General features: G+C 44.4%; 1 protein-coding gene across 10 annotated transcripts in view; it reads right to left on the reverse strand.

Annotated features, from left to right (window-relative positions):
* HHAT (hedgehog acyltransferase) overlaps positions 1 to 20,279 on the reverse strand; it is a 349,271-nt gene that overhangs the window by 148,231 nt on the left and 180,761 nt on the right. The gene's annotated exons all lie outside the window — the stretch shown is intronic.

A 20,279-nucleotide genomic window follows, 5' to 3' on the forward strand; every position in this document is an offset into this window, starting at 1 on the left:
AAAACTCAACATTCAAAAAATGAAGATCATGGTATCTGGTCCCATCACTTCATGAAAAATAGATGGGGAAAGAATGGAAACAGTGAGAGACCTTATTTTGGGGGGCTCCAAAATCACTGCAGATGGTGACTGCAGTCATGAAATTAAAAGATGCTTGCTCCTTGGAAGAAGAACTATGACAGCATATTAAAAAGCAGAGACATTACTCTGCTGACAAAGGTCTGTATAGTTAAAGCTATGGTTTTTCCAATAGTCATGTATGGATGTGAGAGTTGGACCATAAAGAAGGATGAGCACCAAAGAATTGATGCTTTCTACCTGTGGTGTTGGAGAAGACTCTTTTGAGAGTCCTCTGGACAGTAAGGAGATTAAACCAGTCAATCCTAAAGGAAATCAGTCCTGAATATTCATTACAAAGGCTAAAGTTGAAGCTCCAATACTTTGGCCAACTGATACAAATAGCCGACTCATTAGAAGAGCCTCTGATACCGGGAAAGATAGAAGGCAGGAGGAGAAGGGGAGGACTGAGGATGAGATGGTTGCATAGCATCACCGACTCCATAGACATGAGTTTGAGCAAACTCCAGAAGATGGTGAAAGACAGAGAAGCCTGGAGTGCTGCATTTCACAGGATCGCAGAGTTGGACGCGACTGAACAACAGCAAAGAAATACAACACTGTAAATTAACTGTGCTCCATTAAAAATTTTTAAAAAAGAAAGAATAAGATAAAGGGAACGATTTGTTGCCTTTCACTTTGTTCTCTGCCTTCCTAAACAAGAGTCCAAAGTCTTTCTCTGTCAATGCACGGAAGAACTAAACCAGTTACTGACGCAGTGCAGGAGAGACACAGTCACTAGAAGCCCCCAGCCCACCAGCAGTAACACGGTGCTGAGCCCTGAATGCCTGGGGCAGCCACACACAGCCTCAGCAGACAGCTGGCTTCCCCAGAGGGAACCTGGGACAACCTGGGCATATTTTGTCTGATCAAAGGGTGTTGAAAGGACACTGGAAAGATGCTCTGAAGCTCATCCTCAAAATACCAGCAGCAGCTGTGAACCAACAGGAGTCAGATCCTCTGGGCTGCATGGGTGCGGGATGGTGCGAGTCTGTGACGGAATGGGCTAAATTTATACTGATGTCTCAGAGCCTTCAGATAGTTATTTATATATGGCATAGCGGCAGCTTCAGTGATTACCTAATAAAGCTCTAAAAGTATTTTCCCCCAATTACAAAGAAAATATTTCTAAAAATATTCTACCACTTTAAGACAATCAGACCAGTTACCCATTAGCACTCTGATGGTGATGGACAGGGCCAGGCACTGCCTGGGCTCCAGGTCCCTCTGGAGCAGCTCTGAGTTCGGGACCTGGCTGAGTAATTGCTGAAAGCCTTGAGACCCCACGCCCCCTTCTAAGATGCTCTACCAGGCTCTGTAATTCAGAAGTGAGGAGGTCACGCTATTGGTTGCAACAGTTCTTAGTAGATCTGCGTGTTATCTGTTGTTATTTTAGTTTCACGTGGAACACTCTTCATTTGGGTTTTGGCTCTTGGAAATACACCCATGGGCATGCTATTTACAAGGATTCTCTTCCATTCAAAAGAAAATAAAAAGTCAATCAAAACCTTTGCTGTACACACACACGTGCACACACACACACAACAAGAGCGCCCTCAAAGTAGTTTCTGTTATAAAAGGCCAATCCATGCCTGATGTCCAGTGTATAGACAGAGCTTTCTGTATGTCAGGCTGACTGGCCTTCCTCTCCTAACTATTCTCCCTCCCCTAACCACAGGGATTCCAGCCAATGTCCAGAGAATCATCAACAATAAAAGATTATTTTTATATATCTAAAATGTTTCTCTTATATCCTTGAAAGCAAGGCACATTTTTTTTCACCTTAGAACACAGCAAGGGGCAATTGATCACCATGTTACCAGCCCCCTACCCCCACAGGATTACAACACAGTGTGTTAGAACAGTGAGCTGGTAATTAACCTTATCATACTTTACAAGGGTTTCAAGTTCTTCGGCATGGGTCACTTAACCCAAACTACCCAAATCCTGCGATTTGGGTACTGTCTTCCCTCGGCAGATGAGGAGATTGTTTGTCCACATGGCCAGGCAGCAAAGATGCTGGCATCCAAGACCAAGTCCTGTAACCCAACGTTCTATGCACAGCTGCAGCCCTCATCAGGGCTAGGATGCCATCTGCCCATTGGTTCTATCCCAGGGAGGCCTCTCTGCAACTCCCTGGCACCTCAACAGAGCTGGGTAATCCTACAGAAAGCAGGAGCCTGATTTGGGAGACTAGTGATGGAAATTTGGATGCAAAGCCAACCCTCTACCAAAATGACTTCCAAAAGGGTACAAGTGCAACCTACTTGTATGGAAGTATGTGCATAGAAAGCAGAGATCACCCCAATCTAGAGAGTCCTTGGTGGTGGTCATAAAGTCAGCCACAGGATAAAGTTCTGTCTTAGCACTGATGTGATCAGAGAACCTAGACCCTGTGTATCTGGGCTTTCTCTGGGAATTCTATTACTGCTTGCATGCATAGGAAAGAGAAGGTGTGGGGAGGGGTGAGGTGGAAGACTTTTTAATAAAAAGAGCATGCAGCAAAATAAAAAATAAATGAAATACAACAAGACCCCATGACAATGACGTATAAATCTCTATTCCCTGTGGTGTGAGCAGTCATTGCCCCATGCCCTCAGGGAACCACGTGAAAACAGGAGCACACACATCCTCCAGGGCACCAGTGCAAGGCACAACGTGACGTTTAAAAAAAACTCATCGGGCTCTGTGTGGGTCGGAGGGGCCAGGAAGGAGTCGGATGCCACCGTGGGCCCACAGGTGCCAGCCCAGCAGCAAGAGCAGCGCCTGGAAGGGCAGTTGGCAGATGAAGGTGCAATCGGCCCAGCACTGGGTGGCCAGCAGGTGTGCAAAGATGCTCTTCACGTGAACCACAGTCTGACACTCCCGAGTGCCCCCCAGGCTCTTCAGGGTTGGCAGGCAGCAACCGTTGCCCCCCACCCCACCTCCCGCAACCTTTGCCCCAATCCCACCTCCCAGAGGGACATTAGGCTTCTGCATCGTGACACTATGCCCACCTGCCAGGTACCAACACAGACTCATTTAAACTAGGGCTTCTTTAAAGGAGAGTGGGACAAATTGAGGGAACAGCATTGCCATGAGGGGAACAGACGGCTGATGGAAACTGCTGTCTAACACAGGAGCCCAGCCTGATGCCCTGGGACGGCCTTGAGATGTGGGATGGGAGGGAGGCTCCAGGGGGAGGGGATATTCACTTGTGGCGATTTATGTTGTCGAACGGCAGAAATCAACACAACGTCGTAAGACAATTATCTTTCAATTAAAAATAAAATTTTTCAAAAACTACAAAAAAATAAACTGGGGTGTTTTTTTTCCTTCTTAGAGTCAAGGTTGATTTCTCAGAAACTTAGCAAAACTGAATTACCAAACTTAATATTTTTTTTTAATTAGAGAAAGGCAGGAATATCAAAATCCCAAAACCTCATTTTATCCAAGAGCTTCGTTGGCAGGACTCCAGAACCCTTTTAAAGATCCCACTGGATTTCTTTGGGCTTGAAAACATTCCTAGGAGCCCATGATATACACGTGGCTAAGAAAGTTGCTGTCCCAGAAAGAAACAGGATCACGAAGCTCTGGGCAGGTGAAAGCTTCAGGCTGTCTATCAATTCCAGATGTGATTACAAACGCACTCACACCTTGCAAAGCTATCTCCAGACATAAACCAAAGGGCAGCTCCCAGGCAGACAGCTGTCCCAACCACACCCACTTCCCTGAAGGTGACCATTACCGGAAATGCCGTCTTCAGCAGCAGCTGCCGGCCCCTGGACCGCTCAAACGGCAGCGCGATCAGAGGGCCAGGCCCCCCCGTGCCATTCGCCTCCACCTCATCCCCTGGTCACGCTCAAGTTCAGGTGCCAGTGAACAAACGTGGGGCCAAAAGGTGAGGACTGCGGGGGAGGGGCGTGTCCACCACTCAGGACATTTATATTAAGCCATGTGCTGCACTAGGTGCCACGGGCTTTTCAAACTCTCAAGAAAAAAGAGGGAGGGAAGAAGATCCACTCAAGTGTATTTTTTAAAAATGATAGAAAATAAATAGTCTAGGATAAACAACAAGGTCCTAACATAAAGCACAAAGAACTATATTCAAGATCCTGTGATAAACCATAATGGAAAAGAATATTAAAAAATTGAAAATGTGCATATAACTGAGTCACCTTGCCGTACAGCAGAGTTAACAGAGGAAATCAACCACGCTTCAATTCAAAAATAAAAAATTTAAAAAAGAAAGAGTCTAGGTTTGGCTCAGCCAAGACAGTAGGAAACCAAGTCCCATCGTTCCATTGTAAATGTTGTCCTTAGGGATTTGTCCCATGCCCCAGATTGCCCACTAGGATTCTCTTCCTTCCGCATTCCACACAATTAGAGAAAGCTTGAGCCCTGGCAATTCTAGCTGGCTTGATCCTTCTGATTATGTCATAAATATTTGTTTGCCCTCCCCGACTAGACCACAGGAAATTTAAGCAGCTGCTTATTCTTCTGTCCCCTCACTGGTCTTAATGTACTCTGCATGTTGTCGGAGCTCTGTGCATGGTGCTGAGCAAAACAGAAGATCTAGTATCTTTACTCCAGTCTGGGGTTTCAGAAAGACCAGAGTTCTTGGACGGCCCAAGTGCTTACAGGAGTTTTCTGCTTTCACCAAGGCACAGAATCCCACAGTGACATAGGGTCAGAGCTAGAAGAGACCATGAGGTATTTTACAGATGGGTAACTGATGCCCAAAAACATAAAGTGACTTTCCCAAAGCCATAAGATGAATGGAGAAGCCAGGACAAGAATCGTGGGCCTCTGAAGCATCAGTTGTGACTGAAAAATATCACAGAACCTAGGGATAAAATGAGGAAGCTCCCCTCTCCTGCCCTGGGAGAGCAGACAGCAGAAGGAGACAATATATATTTGCATCTCATCCCCACTGAATAATCTGCCTGGGTAATCAGATGCTCTTTCTCAGCTAAATGCTTTCCAGTTCATTATTTTGCTTAAAAAATGATTAAAAGCTTCAAGAATAATTATCTATTTCCATTTCCAAAATGAGTTTTACTGCCATAGGCTCTGTATTAATAAACATATACAAATGTCACAGTGAAAAACACACTGTCTGTAAATAACCTTTCAACTAGAAACAGATGCTGTGGGCTTCCAGCATCTAAAGCGTTTTTAATTGAAACAGCCTGGTCACAATGGAAACCAGGCTGGTGGCAAATTGTTCTTCCTACTCAGGCTCTGCTCTGAAGGTCTGACCTTCCCTTGGGGTTTTGTTATTCCCAGGCACCCGGGACTCACAGCCTGCCAGTCTAGCACGTGCTCCCGAATCGGTTCCCTCTACACAGCATCCCATCCTGGCCAATGAAACAGTTTCTACACGGACTTGGTAGGAGGAAAGGAAACAGTGCTGGTTGCAGTCTCTGTGGATATTTCTCACTGGATTCAAATTCAACAGATGTGGACGGAATGCCTATTATGGGTAGACCCTGACAGCATGTTTTTCATGCAAGCTTTCCTTATCCTTGAAGCCAACTAGAATGTAGATGATGGATGAGAAGTCAACAACGGCCATCATTCAAGGGACTACCCCAAGGACTTGGCATGCACTAATGTGTCTAAGGTACAATCTTTATTATCTTCATTTTACAGATGATCAAACCCGGGCTCAGACCCAGCACGCAGGAGAAGAGGGACTCAAACCGAGGTGGTCCCTCCAAAGCCTGTGTGTCTAACTGCTATGCGAGGCCACAGCTTTTGCCTTCAGCAACAAGACAGTCTACACTTCTCCTGGGGCTCCTCCTTTTAAATAATCCTTTATCCCACAGTCCCTTTATCCACAGGCCAAGGGTCCTCCAGCTTTCAAGGTTTACAGAACACTTTCAAGTACACTCTCGCCTACTGCAGCATGTTTCTCTAAATACCACAGTATGTCTGTCATTGATAAGGGAACAGTGTCCAGATAAGACATAAACTGTATCAGTTGACATGTATTTGTTCTTAGCATATGTTTAATATTTACTTATTTATTTGACTGTGCCTAGGCTTAGTTGTGGCCTGTGGGATCTAGTTCCCTCACCAAGGATTGAACCTAGGCCCCCTGCATGGGAGCTTGGAGTCCTAGCCACTGGATCACCGGAGAAGTCCCTCAGCATGTAAAAGCCTCTGAACACAAAGCTCACCAACAAAGCCGACTACATCACTGTGCTGGGTACCTGTTCTTCTGCTCCGTTTTCCCGCTGGCCTGGTTGGGTCACGTGTTCTCTCTACAGATGCATGGAGCACACAGTTCTCAAAGCTGCAGTGTAAAAGACCACAAAACAAGGATCCAGGGGCAGCCTTCTCTGTCACCAAATTTGTGTGAAGCCTCCAAGTGCTTATCCCCACCTCCCTCTACACCCTCATCTTCAGAACTCAGCAGCCTCCATCCCCCGCCTTCTATCCATGTACCCTCACCTTTTAAGGCAAACGCTTATACTGCCTAGAATATTTGTCGCCTAGCGATTCAGTGTGACTTTCCAATTGAGCTGATAGTCTTGTTAGGTTTGTTATGGTTTTTCTTAGTGTTCTAGATGGAGTTTCATATATTTGAGGTGACCTATCCAAATCTTTTTTTCCATAAATCCTATTATCCTTTTTTTTTTTTCTATTATCCTTTTTGTGTGCCATTTTATGTAACCAGATTTTTCAAGTTTGTATGCTTCACATTACAGCAGAAACACCTTGAATTGGCAGCACAACCAGAAGGACGAAACTTTATCCAATTACCTTGAGATTCTCATGGTCCCTCATCAGCATGGAGTTGCTGTGAGAACAGAACTGGTTACTGCCTGGTCCTGTTCATTCTTCAGAGTCTCATATACCATTCAGAGTTTTTAGTTGTAAACAACAGAATCCACTCTAGCTAACTGAGGCAGGATAGAAATTTCTTACAAGCCATCAGGTCACAGAACATCTGGTGGGCCAGTGACTCAGGCTGGGAGATGACTGACCCACCAGATGGTTCCAGCAGACCCTACGGCAGATACCACTCACCAGCAACACTTCTGTGGGATGCCTCTCCTGACTCCACTCCAAAGTTATCCTTCTGATGCATCTGAGATACAGAGCCTGGGATACATTCTGACATTAGCTGCCAAGGAGACCCAGAAAGTGACTTCTGACTTTGAGGAAGTAGAGTTCAGAAGGCCAGGCATTTTGCAAAGCCAGAAATACGTTCAAAAGGTACTGAACAGCCAAAGTATGAAGCAAATGTCCACTTCGCTCAGGAAGCAATTTTTCTTTTTTTTACAACTCTTGGAAAACATTGATCTTTTGGAACTAGGTGGTGCCAGACCATGTCCCTGCCTCACAGCAGGTCGACCCCTTTCCTCATGGCTGTTCTTGCTTTGATGTTCTGTGTGATGTCCACCAACTTAACAGAAGAAATTGTCCTCACTGCAACAGACCTTGATCTTATATGGCAACTAACATTTGGAACCATCCCCGAGGTTCCAGGACTGCACTTATTAACTGTTAATGTTCAAATGAGTAATATATTCCCACAAGCACACCAGGATTTTGACAACCCCCCAGAACAAAAGCTGGAGAAGAAAATCACCAACTACACTGACTTGAAGCTTCATACCTACTCCCTGGTACATCAGCCCATCCTCATTCCTACAGACTGCAGGCTATGCCAAACTCCCAGTTCACTGATTGTACACATTTTTCTCATTTGGGTAGAGGTTTTCTGATTGCAAATGAATCTTCTCTGATTAATACAAGAGTGTTCATCCTAAATGTTGACATTATTACTGTTATTGACATATCAGTGATAAAGTACCCTCCCATTCTAGTGTATTAATTAATAGGATACACTATGCATTTTTCTACCGAAGGTCTTCTCCCTTCAATACATCAATTCCACTGTCTAAGTGAGGACTTCAGACATGCTAGGATAACATATGCATAAGTAATTTTTAACTACAGCCACACTTCCCAGGAATCTGGAATCCAAGATGGCAGAGTAGAAGGATGTGTGCTAATCTTCCTCCTGTGAGAACATCAAAATTCCAACTAGCTACTGAATGCCCATTGATAGGAGAATGTTGGAATCCACTAAAAAATGATACCCCCATGACCAAGGGCAAAGGAGAAGCTGCAATAAAGCAGTAGGACAGGTACAATCACATTTAAAACCAAACCTTTCACCAGCCAGAGGCACTTAGAGGGCATCAACAAAACCTTGTGTGCACCAGGACCCAGGTAGCCCACAAGAGATGGAGCCAGATCTGCCTTTGAGTGTTTGAGGGTCTCCTGTGGAGGCACGGGTCAGCAGTGGCCTGCTCACGGACAGGGGCTCTGGCTACAGTAGCCCTGGGAGGCATGGTGTGTGGCCTAAGTCCTCTTGGAGGAGGTCACTATTAGCCCCACTGACCCGCCAAGCAGACGACCCACAAACTGAAGAGCAATTATACCAAAGAGGTTCTCACACTGCTGTGAAAGTTCAGGCCCCACAACAGATTCACCAACCAAGGGATATGGCAAAGAGACTGAGAACCCTCAGGGAATTTGACTTTGCAGGCCAGTGGGGTTTGATTACAGAACTTCCACAGGGCTGGGGAAAGAGACTCTTGGAGGGCACAACAGAACTTTGTGTGCACCAGGACCCAGGAGAAAGGAGCAGTGACCCCACAAGAGACTGACCCAGACCGGGCTGTCCGTGCTTGGGAGTCTCTGGCAGAGGCAAAGGTCGACAGTGGCCTGCCACGGGGTCAGGGGCACTGACTACAACAGTCCTGGGAGGCTAGCATAAGTCTTTTTGAAGGGGTCCCCATTACCACATTACCCCTACCACAGTTTGGCCTCAGGCTAACCTACAGGGAGGGACCAAAGCCCCACCCATCAGCAGAAAACTGGATTAAAGACCTACTGAGCATGGCCTTGACAACCAGAATAAGACCCAGTTTTCACCACAGTCAGTCCCTCCCATCAGGAAGCTTGCACAAGCCTCTTATCATCATCCACCAGAGGGTACATAGAATGAAAACCACAATCACAGAAAACTAATCAAACTGATCACATGGATCACAATCTTGTCTAACTCAATGAAACTATGAGCCATGCCGTGTAGGGCCATCCAAGACAGACGGGGTCATGGTGGAGAGTTCTGACAAAATGTGGTTCATTGGAGAAGGGAATGGCAAACCACTTCAGCATTCTTGCTGAGAACCCCATGAACAGTACCAAAAAGCAAAAATATATGACACTGAAAAATGAACCCACCAGGTCAGTAGGTACCCAATATGCTACTAGAGAAGAGTGGAGAAATAGCTCCAGAAAGAATGAAGAGGCTGAAATGACAATGAAAACATGACAACTCAAAACATAAGGGATACAGCAAAAGCAGTTCTAAGAGGGAAGGTTATAGCAATACAATCCTACCTCAAGAAACAAGAAAAACATTGAATAGATAACATAACTTTACACCTAAAACAACTGGAAAAAGACGACCCCCCACAAAAAAAAAATTAATGGAAAGAAATCATAAAGATCCGAGCAGAAAGAAATGAAAAAGAAATGAAAGAAACAGTAGTTAGTAAAGATTAATAAAATTAAAAGTTGGTTCTTTGATAAGATAAACAAAATTGACAAACCTTTGGCCAGACTAATAAAAAAGAACAGTGAATAATCAAGAAAATTAGAAATGAAAAAAGAAAGATTACAACAGACAATGCAGAATTACAAGGGATTATAAGAGATAATGAACAACTATATGTCAATAAAGTGGATAACCTGGAAGAAATGAACAGATTCTTAGAAAAGTTCAGTCTTCCAAGACTGAACCAGGAAGAAATAGAAATTATGAACAAACCAATTACAAGCACTGAAATTGCAACTGTGATCAAAAATCTCCCAAAAAAACAAAAGCACAGGACCAGATGGCCTCACAGGAGAATTCTATCAAACATTTAGAGAAGAGCTAATGCCTATCTTTCTAAAACTCTTTCAAAATATTTCAGAGGAAGGAACACTTCTAAACACATTCTATAAGGCCACCGTCACCCTGATACCAAAAACAAAGACAACACACACACACACACACACAAAACTACAGGACAATATCATTGATGAACATAGATGCAAAAAGCCTCAAAAAAATTTTAGCAAACAGAATTCAGCAACATATCAAAAAGCTCATGCACCATGTTCAAGTTGGGTTTATTCCAGGGATGCAAGGATTCTTCAATATATGCAAATCAATCAAGGTGATACACCATATTAACAAACTGAAAGATAAAAACCATATGATAATCTCAATAGACGCAGAAAAAGCCTTTGACAAAATTCAGCACCCATTTATGATTACAACTCTTCAAAAAATTGGCATAGAAGGAACCTACCTCAACATAGTAAAGGCCATAAATGATAAGCCTACAGCAAACCTTATTCACAATGGTGAAAAACTGAAAGCATTCCCCCTAAGATCAGGAATAAGACAAGGGTGCCCACTTTCCCCACTATTATTCAACATAGTTCTGGAAGTCCTAGCTATAGCAATCAGAGAAGAAAAAGAAATAAAAGGAATCCAGATCAGAAAAGAAGTAAATCTCTCACTGTTTGCAGATGACATGATACTGTACACAGAAAATCCTAAAGAGAGTATCAGAAAATTACTAGAGCTAATCAGTGAATTTAGCAAAGGTGCCAGATACAAATTAATACACAGAAATCACTTGCATGTCTATATACTAGCAATGAAACATCAGAAAGAGAAATTAAGGAATCAATCCCATTCACCATTGCAACAAAAAGAATAAAATATCTAGGAATAAACTTACCTGAGAATACAAAAGAACTGTACACAGAAAATTATAAGACACTAATGAAAGTAATCAAAGATGACATAAACAGATGGAGAGATATTCCATGTTCCTGGATAGGAAGAATCAATATTGTCAAAGTGACTATCCTACCAAATGCAATCTACAGATTCAACATGATCCCTATCAAATTACCAATGACATTTTTCACAGAAATAGAACAAAAAATTTCACAATTCATATGGAAACACAAAAGACCCTGAATAGCCAAAGCAGTCTTGAAAAAGAAGAATGGAGCAGGAGGAATCAACCTTCCTGATTTCAGATTATACTACAAAGCTACAATCATTAAGATAGTACGGTACTGGCACAAAAACAGAAATACAGACCAATGGAACAAGACAGAAAGCCCAGAAATAAACCCACGCACCTATGGGTACCTTCTTTTTGACAAAGGAGGCAAGAATATTCAATGGGGCAAAGACAGCCTCTTCAATAACTGGTGCTGGGGAAACTGGACAGCTACATGTAAAGAATGAAATTAGAACACATCCTAACACCATACACAAAGATAAACTCAAAATGGATTAAAGACCTAAATATAAGACCAGAAACTATAAAACTATTAGAGGAAAACAGGCAGAACACTCGATGATATAAATCAAAGCAAGATCCTCTATGACTCATCTTCTGGAGTAATAGAAATAAAAACAATGGTAAATAAGTGGGACCCGATTAAACTTAAAAGTTTCTGCACAGCAAAGGAAACTATAGGCAAGGTGAAAAGACAGCCCTCAGAGTGGGAGAAAATAATAGCTAATGGGACAACTGACAGAGGATTAATTTCCAAAATATACAAGCAGCTCATACAACTCAACACCAGAAAAACAAACAACCCAATCAAAAAGTGGGAAAGAGACCTAAACAGACATTTCTCCAAAGAAGACATACAGATGGCTAACAAACACATGAAAAGATGCTCAATATCGCTCATTATTAGAGAAATGCAGATGAAAACTACGAGATATCACCTCACACCAGTCAGAATGGCCCTCATCAAAAAGTCTACAAACAATAAATGATGGAGAGGGTGTGGAGAAAAGGGAACACTCTTGCATTGCCAGTGGGGATGTAAATTGATACAGCCACTATGGGAGACAGTATGGAAATTCCTTAAAAAAACTAGGGGAAAAAACCACCATAGGACCCAGCAATCCCACTCCTAGGCATTTACTCCAAGGAAACCAAAATTGAAAAAGACACATGTATCCCATTGTTCATTGCAGCACTACTCACAATAGCTACAACACGGAAGCAACCTAGATGTCCATCAGCAGATGAATGGATAAAAAAGTCGTGGTCCATATACACAATGGAATATTACTCAGCCATAAAAAGGAATGCCTTTGAGTCAGTTCTAATGAGGTGGATGAACCTAGAACCTATTACGCAGAGTGAAGTAAGTCAGAAACAGAAAGATAAATATCATATTCTAACACAAATACACAGAATCTAGAAAAATGATACTTAAGAATTTACTTACAGGGCAGCAATGGAGAAAGAGACATAGAGAATAGACTTGTGGACAGGGAAGAGGGGAAGAGAGGGTAAGATGTATGGCAAGAGTAAAATGGAAACTTACATTACCATATGTTAAATAGATAGCCAATGGGAAATTGCAGGATGGCTAAAAAACTCAGACAGGGGCTCTGTATCAACCTACAGAGGTGAGATGGGGAGGGAGGTGGGAGGTAAGGGATATATGGATACCTATAGCTGAATCAGGTTGAGGTTTGAGAGAAAACAACATAATTCTGTAAAGCAATTATTCTTCAATTAAAAAATAAATAAAAAGAAAAAAAAAAGAATGAAGAAGCTGAGACAAAGCAGAAACTGAAGTCTGAGGCTGTAAAGAGCAATATTGCATAGGAACCTGGAATGTTATGTCCATAAATCAAGATAAATTGGAAATGGTCAAACAGGAGATGGCAAGAGTGAACATCTACATTTTAGGAATCAGCAAATTAAAATGGATAGGAATGAGTGAATTTAATTCAGATGACCATTATAATCTACTACTGTGGGCTAGAATCCCTTACAAGAAATGGACTAGCCCTCAGAGTCAACAAAATAGCCTGAAATGCAGAACTTGGGTGCAATCTCGAAAACAACAGAATGATCTCTGTTCGTTTCCAAGGCAAATCATTCAACATCACAGTAATCCAAATCTATGCCCCAACCACTAATGCCAAAGAAGCTGAAGTTGAAGGGTTCTATGACAATCTAACAAGGCCTTCTAGAACTAACACCCAAAAAAGATGTCCTTTTCACCACAGGGGACTGGAATGCAAAAGTAGGAAGTCAAAAGATGGTCAATACCAAAATCACACTGATTATATTGTTTGCACCCAAAGATGGAGAAGCTCTATAGAGTCAGCAAAAACAAGACCAGGAGCTGACCATGGCTCACATCATGAACTTGTTGAAAAATTCAGACTTAAATTGAATAAAATATGGAAAACCATTGGACCATTCAGGTATGACCTAAATCAAATTCCTTATAATTATACAGTGGAAGTGACAAAAAAAAAAAAAAAATTCAAGGAATTATGTCTGATAGAGTGCCTGAAGAACTATGGATGGAGGTTCATAGTATTGTACAGAAGGGAGTGATCATCCTCATGAAAAAGAAATGCAAAAAGGCAAAATGGTCGTCCGAGAAGGCCTCACAAATAACTGAGAAGAGAAGTGAAAGGCAAATGAAAAAAGGAAAGATATATGCATCTGAACGCAGAGTATCCAAGAATAGCAAGGAGAGGTAAGAAAGTCTTCCTCAATGATCAATGCAAAGAAATAGAGGAAAACAATAGAATGGGAAAGACGAGAGATACCTTCAAGAAAATTAGAGATATCAAGGGGATATTTCATGCAACGATGGGCACAATAAAGGAGAGAAACGGTATGAACCTAACAGAAGTAGAAGAGATTAACAAGAGTGTCAAGAATACACAGAAGAACTATACAAAAAGATCTTCATGACCCAAATAACCACGATGGTGTGATCACTCACCATTCAGTCTGCTATCATCCCAGTACATGAAGAAGGAGTCAAGTGAAGTACAGTGATGGGGACAACAATGAACAATTATTAAATGCTTACTCTAGGCTGAGCACCATGTTAAGCACTTTAAACATATTAGGTCACTTAATTCTCATAGAGGTCCATGAATTACGTAGTATGAACAGTCACTACATTGATGAAGAAAGTCAAGCACAGTGATGTCAAACAGAGTCAACAGTGACACAATCAGCGTTTGAACCCAGGCAGCCCGATGCCAAAGTCTGAGCCCCAAGCCACCGACCATGACCTTTGAGATGCAGAGCACCCCCATGGGGAGCACCTAACTCCCCCAGGGAGTCAGCAAAGACTCTGCAAAAGAGGTGACCTCCAGACTGGGTGCTGAGAAGGTCTATATGGGCAGAAGGAAGCAAACACACATACCAAGAAGAAAATGAATGAGCGAGTCTCATTCAGGGAACAGAAAGAAGTTTAACACAGCTGCTCATGAGGCCAACGGTTAAGTCTGGAAAAGGCAGTTGAACATACGGCTGTGGAGGGAGGAGAATGGCTGATTAAAATTGCCTTTTGCTGGTTTTCTGTAAACTGTACTCTGATTCAGTTCCTCTGGGGGTGGGCTGAGGGGACAGGCTGGAATGAGGAAGAAAGCAAAGATGAGGTTCACAGAAGCAGGGACGTAGAGGATGAGAGGCTCGGTCATGGTGCGTACAGTGTGAATGGGGACAAGGCATGGTCAGTTAATATTTAACAGGAGGAACTGAGGGAATTTAGGGACCAAAATGGGGGGTATGGGGGTACGATGAAGAAGAGCCTTTCCAACCCAACCCCAGGGTTTCTGTCTGAGTTAACACAGGTGAGGAGCCACTCTCTAAGACGACGGGGAGAATAGGGATGGGACAAAGTGTGGGGCTGGGATAGGGGAAGAGTAGATAAGGAGTTCTATTTGGGGCAACTGCATGAAGGCAGTGGCAACCCACCCCAGTATTCTTGCCTAGAGAATCCCATGGACAGGGGAGGAGCCTGGTGACTTGCAGCCCACAGGGTGGCAAAGAGTCAGACACAGCTGAGCACGCATGCATACCCATGAAATCAATCATGAGTGGCTAGTAAGATGGATGTTGATCTTTCAAGCAAGCAGGCGGAAATACAACAGAACAGCCAGCATCTCTACAAAGGAAGTAGACAAATGTCATTATCATGCAGATCAGTGTTTTATCAAGAGAATGTCTACGATGATGGAGATGGTCTGTTACCTGCCTTGTCCAAGATGATAGCCAGTAGCTACGTGTGGCTATGGAGCACTTAAAATGTGGCCAGTGCAGCTAAGGAACTAGATTTGTAATTTTGTTGGATTTTAAACCATTTACACTTAAATAGCCACAAGTGGCTAGTAGCTACTGTGTTAAATAGTGCTGGTCTGGGCAACAGAAGCAGCTCTCCAATAATAAAAACACCAAAGCTGCTGCTCAGAGGCTGCTGATATTGGAAGGGACCTTAGAGTTCATTTGGTATATTATTTTCTCATTTTACAAATAAGAAAACTCAGGCCCCAAGGGGAGACGTGACTTGCACAGAATCACTGCAGCCAGAGAGCGGTAAAGCAGACGAGAGCCACGGCCTTGGGTATCTGACCCACTGCCCTTTCCACTCCACAGGCTGCTTCCGTTACGCAAAAATAGCTGCAATTTTGCTCAATTCTGGTGTGTGGAATTGATGCAGCTGGTGGGCCAAGCCAAGTAAAGATCACAGACTCCCCCTGCTGAGCGAGACATCCCAAACATCGCTGGCTAAGTAGCTACAGCAGATATTTTCATCGCAAATAACAGAACCCACTCCGGTCAGTTTTAACAGGAAAGGAACTGAGTAAGGAAGGATCCGCAGTGTGCACAACCTCTGAGAGGGGGTCTGGAAGCCAGGCTTGGAGGCTGGGCAGTCAGGTACTGCTGACAAATCCCACCACCACTGCTCTGATGGGGACCCTGATGTGCCTGCCACTGGGCTCAGGTGAGTGGCTCCTCCCGGACACCTGCTGGATGGCCCTGCCGCCCGGCTCGCCAGAACGCATTCCACATGCCCCTCCCTGCACGTGTCATTCTCGGCAGAAGCTAAGCAGAAAAAGAAAAACAAGGATCTCGTATTAACAAACACATATGGAAGCTAGAAGAGTGATAGTGAAGAACCTAGTGGAGAACCAACCTGTGGACACAGCGGAGGAAGGTGAGGGTGGGACAAATTGAAAAAGTAGCACTGACCGTATACACACTACCTCATGTGAAATAGACAGATAGTGGGGAGTTGCTAAATAACACAGGGAGCCCAGCCTGGCGCTCTGTGATGACTTAGAGGGGTGGGACGGGGGGAGGCGAGGGGGACTCAGGAGGGAAGGAATATATATATTTATATAATTATGACTAATTCACCACGATGTATGACAGAAACCAACACAAAATTGTAAAGCGATTTTCCACCAATTAAAATATAAGTAAAATTAAAACAAGTAGAGGGGAGGAGGAATCTGAGACTTTTATTGCAAAGGAAAGCAAATTTCTGGCTTCTATCCGGTGCAGAAACCTGACAAGTCAGAACAATCCCCAGGAATCGGGAAAAGAGTTTTAAAAAAAAAAAAAAAAGACACCAGCACCACCCCTTGCCAAATGTTCTATTGAATAAACACCCCACCTTCACTGGTTTCGACCACGGACCTTACAGTCCATCCTGCTCAGCAACATCCTTGACCCAGAGCTTTTTGTGCACTTAAAATTATGTGTCGATATTGCAGATTTTCTCAATTAATTCACCAGGGGCTCTTTTCAACTTTTTTTAAAGGATACATTTATTCACTGGAAAATCTATATTGATAGAGGCTGTGTATGGTGGGAAGTGAATTATGCATTTCAACTCTTGGAGGATGAAGAGTTTCTTTTTTAATCTAGGTTTTCTAAATAACAAACTCGATATAGCACAGCCATGAGGATGAATAATTCTGGAAAGTTTTCCTCAGAAGTGCTAGCAGTAGGAAGGAAGCGAGAGTGGACCTGAGAAATCGTCTAAGAACTGAAAAGTATTGTAATGCGGGGCATAGTCATCAAGGCTCTTCTAACCCTAAAATTCTCCAAAGGAAAGGACCACAGATCCTTCCAGGTGTTCGAGTCTGGGGAAGGAGAAACGCTGTCTTTGACAGGAGTCGTGATGGGGGAAGCCAGGAAGCGGCTACGTTTTCGACAAAAACTGAGAATTATACCGACAGAGAATACGAGGGAAGAATATCCTGACTCACCATGCAGCAGCTTTCATGTGTAAACCAGATGGTGTCCTCCTTCAGGTCACCCCAGAGCGGGGATCAGGGCTCTAGACCGAGGTCTCCTGTCCTGAGGGTGGCTGACATCCAAGAGCAGCAGCCCCGAGATCAGGAGCCGGGGGCTAAGACCCAGGCCTTCAGAGACCACCCGGGGAGGGGGCTCAAGTGCCAAGACGGCCACGCGTGCCCACGGGAAAGCTGCAAACCCCATCCCAGGAGGGCTGCCCAGAGCCAGCCCGCACTCTCCAAAGGCCTACTGCCGAGTCCCACCACCACCCAACTGCCTCCAGGCTCATGGCCACATGTTTCACGGTGCCTTGTACAATACACCAAGCCAACAAAAGCAGAAAGAAATGAAAGGATCGTTTGGGGCTACTGTTAAACAGCACAGAGTGGCTTTCACAGAAGCTGGTTGTCAAAGAGACTTCTCTGGGTCACCAAGCTCCAGCTTGCAGAGCAGCAGCATGGTAACCGCTAATGTCACTTAATTCCTAGCTCAGCCTGTCACAGATCCATCCTGTTACTCCCCTACTTAAAACCCTCCCATGGCACCAACTGCATCGAAAAGAGAACCCATTCTTCTTCACAGCCCGGCTGTCACCTCTTCCTCCAGACTCATCTTGGACTCCTGGCTCCTTGCTCCACACCCTCCGGCCCCACGAGCTTCCCGCTCCTTCCATTCCTCAGTGGGCTCCTTCTGGTCTCAGGGCCCTGGTGCCTGAAGCAGCCCAGCCTCAGATCTCCCCCACTGCCTCCTCCAGTTCACCCACCGCTCACTGGGTGTCACCTACTGCCTCCAAGAGGCCCTTCCTGCCCACGCCATCGAACGGGGTTCCTCGCCTCGCCCTTCCATCGCATCATGGGCCATGCTGTGCTCATTTACTCTCTGGCTTCACCCACTGCAGCGCAGGCAAGGCAGGGCAGAGACCTTGTCTAGCCCATCACTGCTTTCCCCCCAGTTCCTGAAATAGTGCTTAGACCACTTAACTGGTTGCATAAATAAATGGATTAAATGAAAAGGAGATGGTTACCAAGTTCTGTTCCATTTTTGAAAACTAAAATGTATTCATTCAAACTTTGTTTTTTTTAATTCATGGTGCCAAACACTCAGCCCCTTCCCTATGCTCTGAGTCCTTGGGTTACAGACAAGGGATACTGGTTTCAGCTCTGTCACCAAGCAAATGAACTTTCCTAGTCCACAGCTTTACTCCTTTTTAAATGGGAACAGGCACTGCATTATTTTAAAACTGAGATAACTGATGTGTAACATGTTAAAAAAAAAAAAAAAAGACAATAGGCCCCAAATGGAGACACATGCTGAGAAGGGAGAAAGCAGCATTTGAGATGGACAGGAAAGGAACAGACTAGAATATGGGGGCCAGGTGGGCACTTCACACACAGGGAACACACGAGCCAAGAAGAGAAGCCAGGAAGTGGGGAGAAAGATGGAAAATAGCATGAGGAGCCATTTGGCAGTGACACAAAAGATTAAAGGTGAGATGAGATGGGAAAGGGCTTCCCCGGTGGCTCAGATGGTAAAAGCATCCGCCTGCATTGCGGGAGACCTGGGTTCGATCCCTAGGCTTGGAAGATCCCCTGGAGGAGAGGCCATGGGAACAAAAGAACCTGAAGACCTATTGCTGTGGGCCCTGACAGGGTGGATTAGTCTGGTTCTGACCCAGGAAAAGAGAATCACTGACTACTCCTGAGTAGGGAGAGGCAGCGTCAGAGAAGTCGTCAAGAACTCAGAAGGGGTTAGTGAGTGACCCCAAGGTAGGAGGGGGGGCCAGGACTCAAACCTGTTACCCTGATTCCAGAGGGGAAGTGGGGGCGGGGCAAGGACAAACTAACCCCTACTAAGTCCTCACTGTTTCCAGGCATGGAGCTAGCTGTGTGGCGTATATTATAAACCCCACTACAATGCTGTGAGGTAAGAAGCCCAAACTACAGACAAAGGTGAATATCCCTTCTCCAGAAGCAGAAAGGAAAATGTGACATGAGAGATGGTGAGAGCTCAGACTCAACCGGGCTCTTGAGAGCCCCTTGGACTGCAGGGAGATCCAACCAGTCCATCCTAAAGGAGAGCAGTCCTGCGTGTTCACTGGAAGGACTGATGCTGAAGCTGAAGCTCCAATACTTTGGCCACCTGATGCGAAGAACTGACTCACTGGGAAAGACCCTGATGCTGGGAAAGACTGAAGGCGGGAGGAGAAGGGGACGACAGAGGATGAGATGGTTGGATGGCATCACCAACTAGATGGACATGGGTTTGAGCAAGCTCTGGGAGTTGGTGATGGACAGGGAAGCCTAGTGTGCTGCAGTTCATGGGGTCGCAAAGAGTTGGACACGACTGAGCAACTGAACTGAACTGATTAGTCATTTGACTACTAGGCTTCTTAAAGATGCAGGGCGGGCATGACATGATCCAAAACACAATTTCAAATAACGGTGAGCAGACTTCTTTATCAACCCCGTGACTGCTACTGTTAAACTACAGCAAACGTGGCGGTGGACTTCAGGGTGCTCAAGATAAAGGAGGTTACAGACCACCCTATGATTCAGGAAGCTCAAAACACCAATGTTTTCAGCCCAAACAACATTTCTGTTCCTCTGTGGGGCTGGTTTCGTGACTGGGTCAGGTACAGGTTGTCACCAAGAGAAAACCAAAACCAGTTTTGCTCATTTCAGAATTCGGTGAACCATTCACTGACACGTCATTGAAGTGTGCTGCCCTCTGACAATTCAAAAGATAGTCCCAACCATGGTGGGGTCCCAGGATCAATCTCCAGGAGAACAAAGGACACTACAGAAGTGAGCAGCTGGCCCATTCTACCTTCTCTCTCACCAGAACAAAAATCCCATTTCAAAAGCGCACAGCAAAGCTGTTTCATAGAAACATTAGCACTTGTACAAGATTGAATCTGCACTACATTGAAAGATCTCTACGCAGAATCTGTTTGCTTATGTAAAGGAATTTATCTTCCAATGACTGGATCAG

This window comes from Cervus elaphus, chromosome 14 (assembly GCF_910594005.1).
Source record: "Cervus elaphus chromosome 14, mCerEla1.1, whole genome shotgun sequence".
In the NCBI taxonomy this organism is placed as follows: domain Eukaryota; kingdom Metazoa; phylum Chordata; class Mammalia; order Artiodactyla; family Cervidae; genus Cervus; species Cervus elaphus.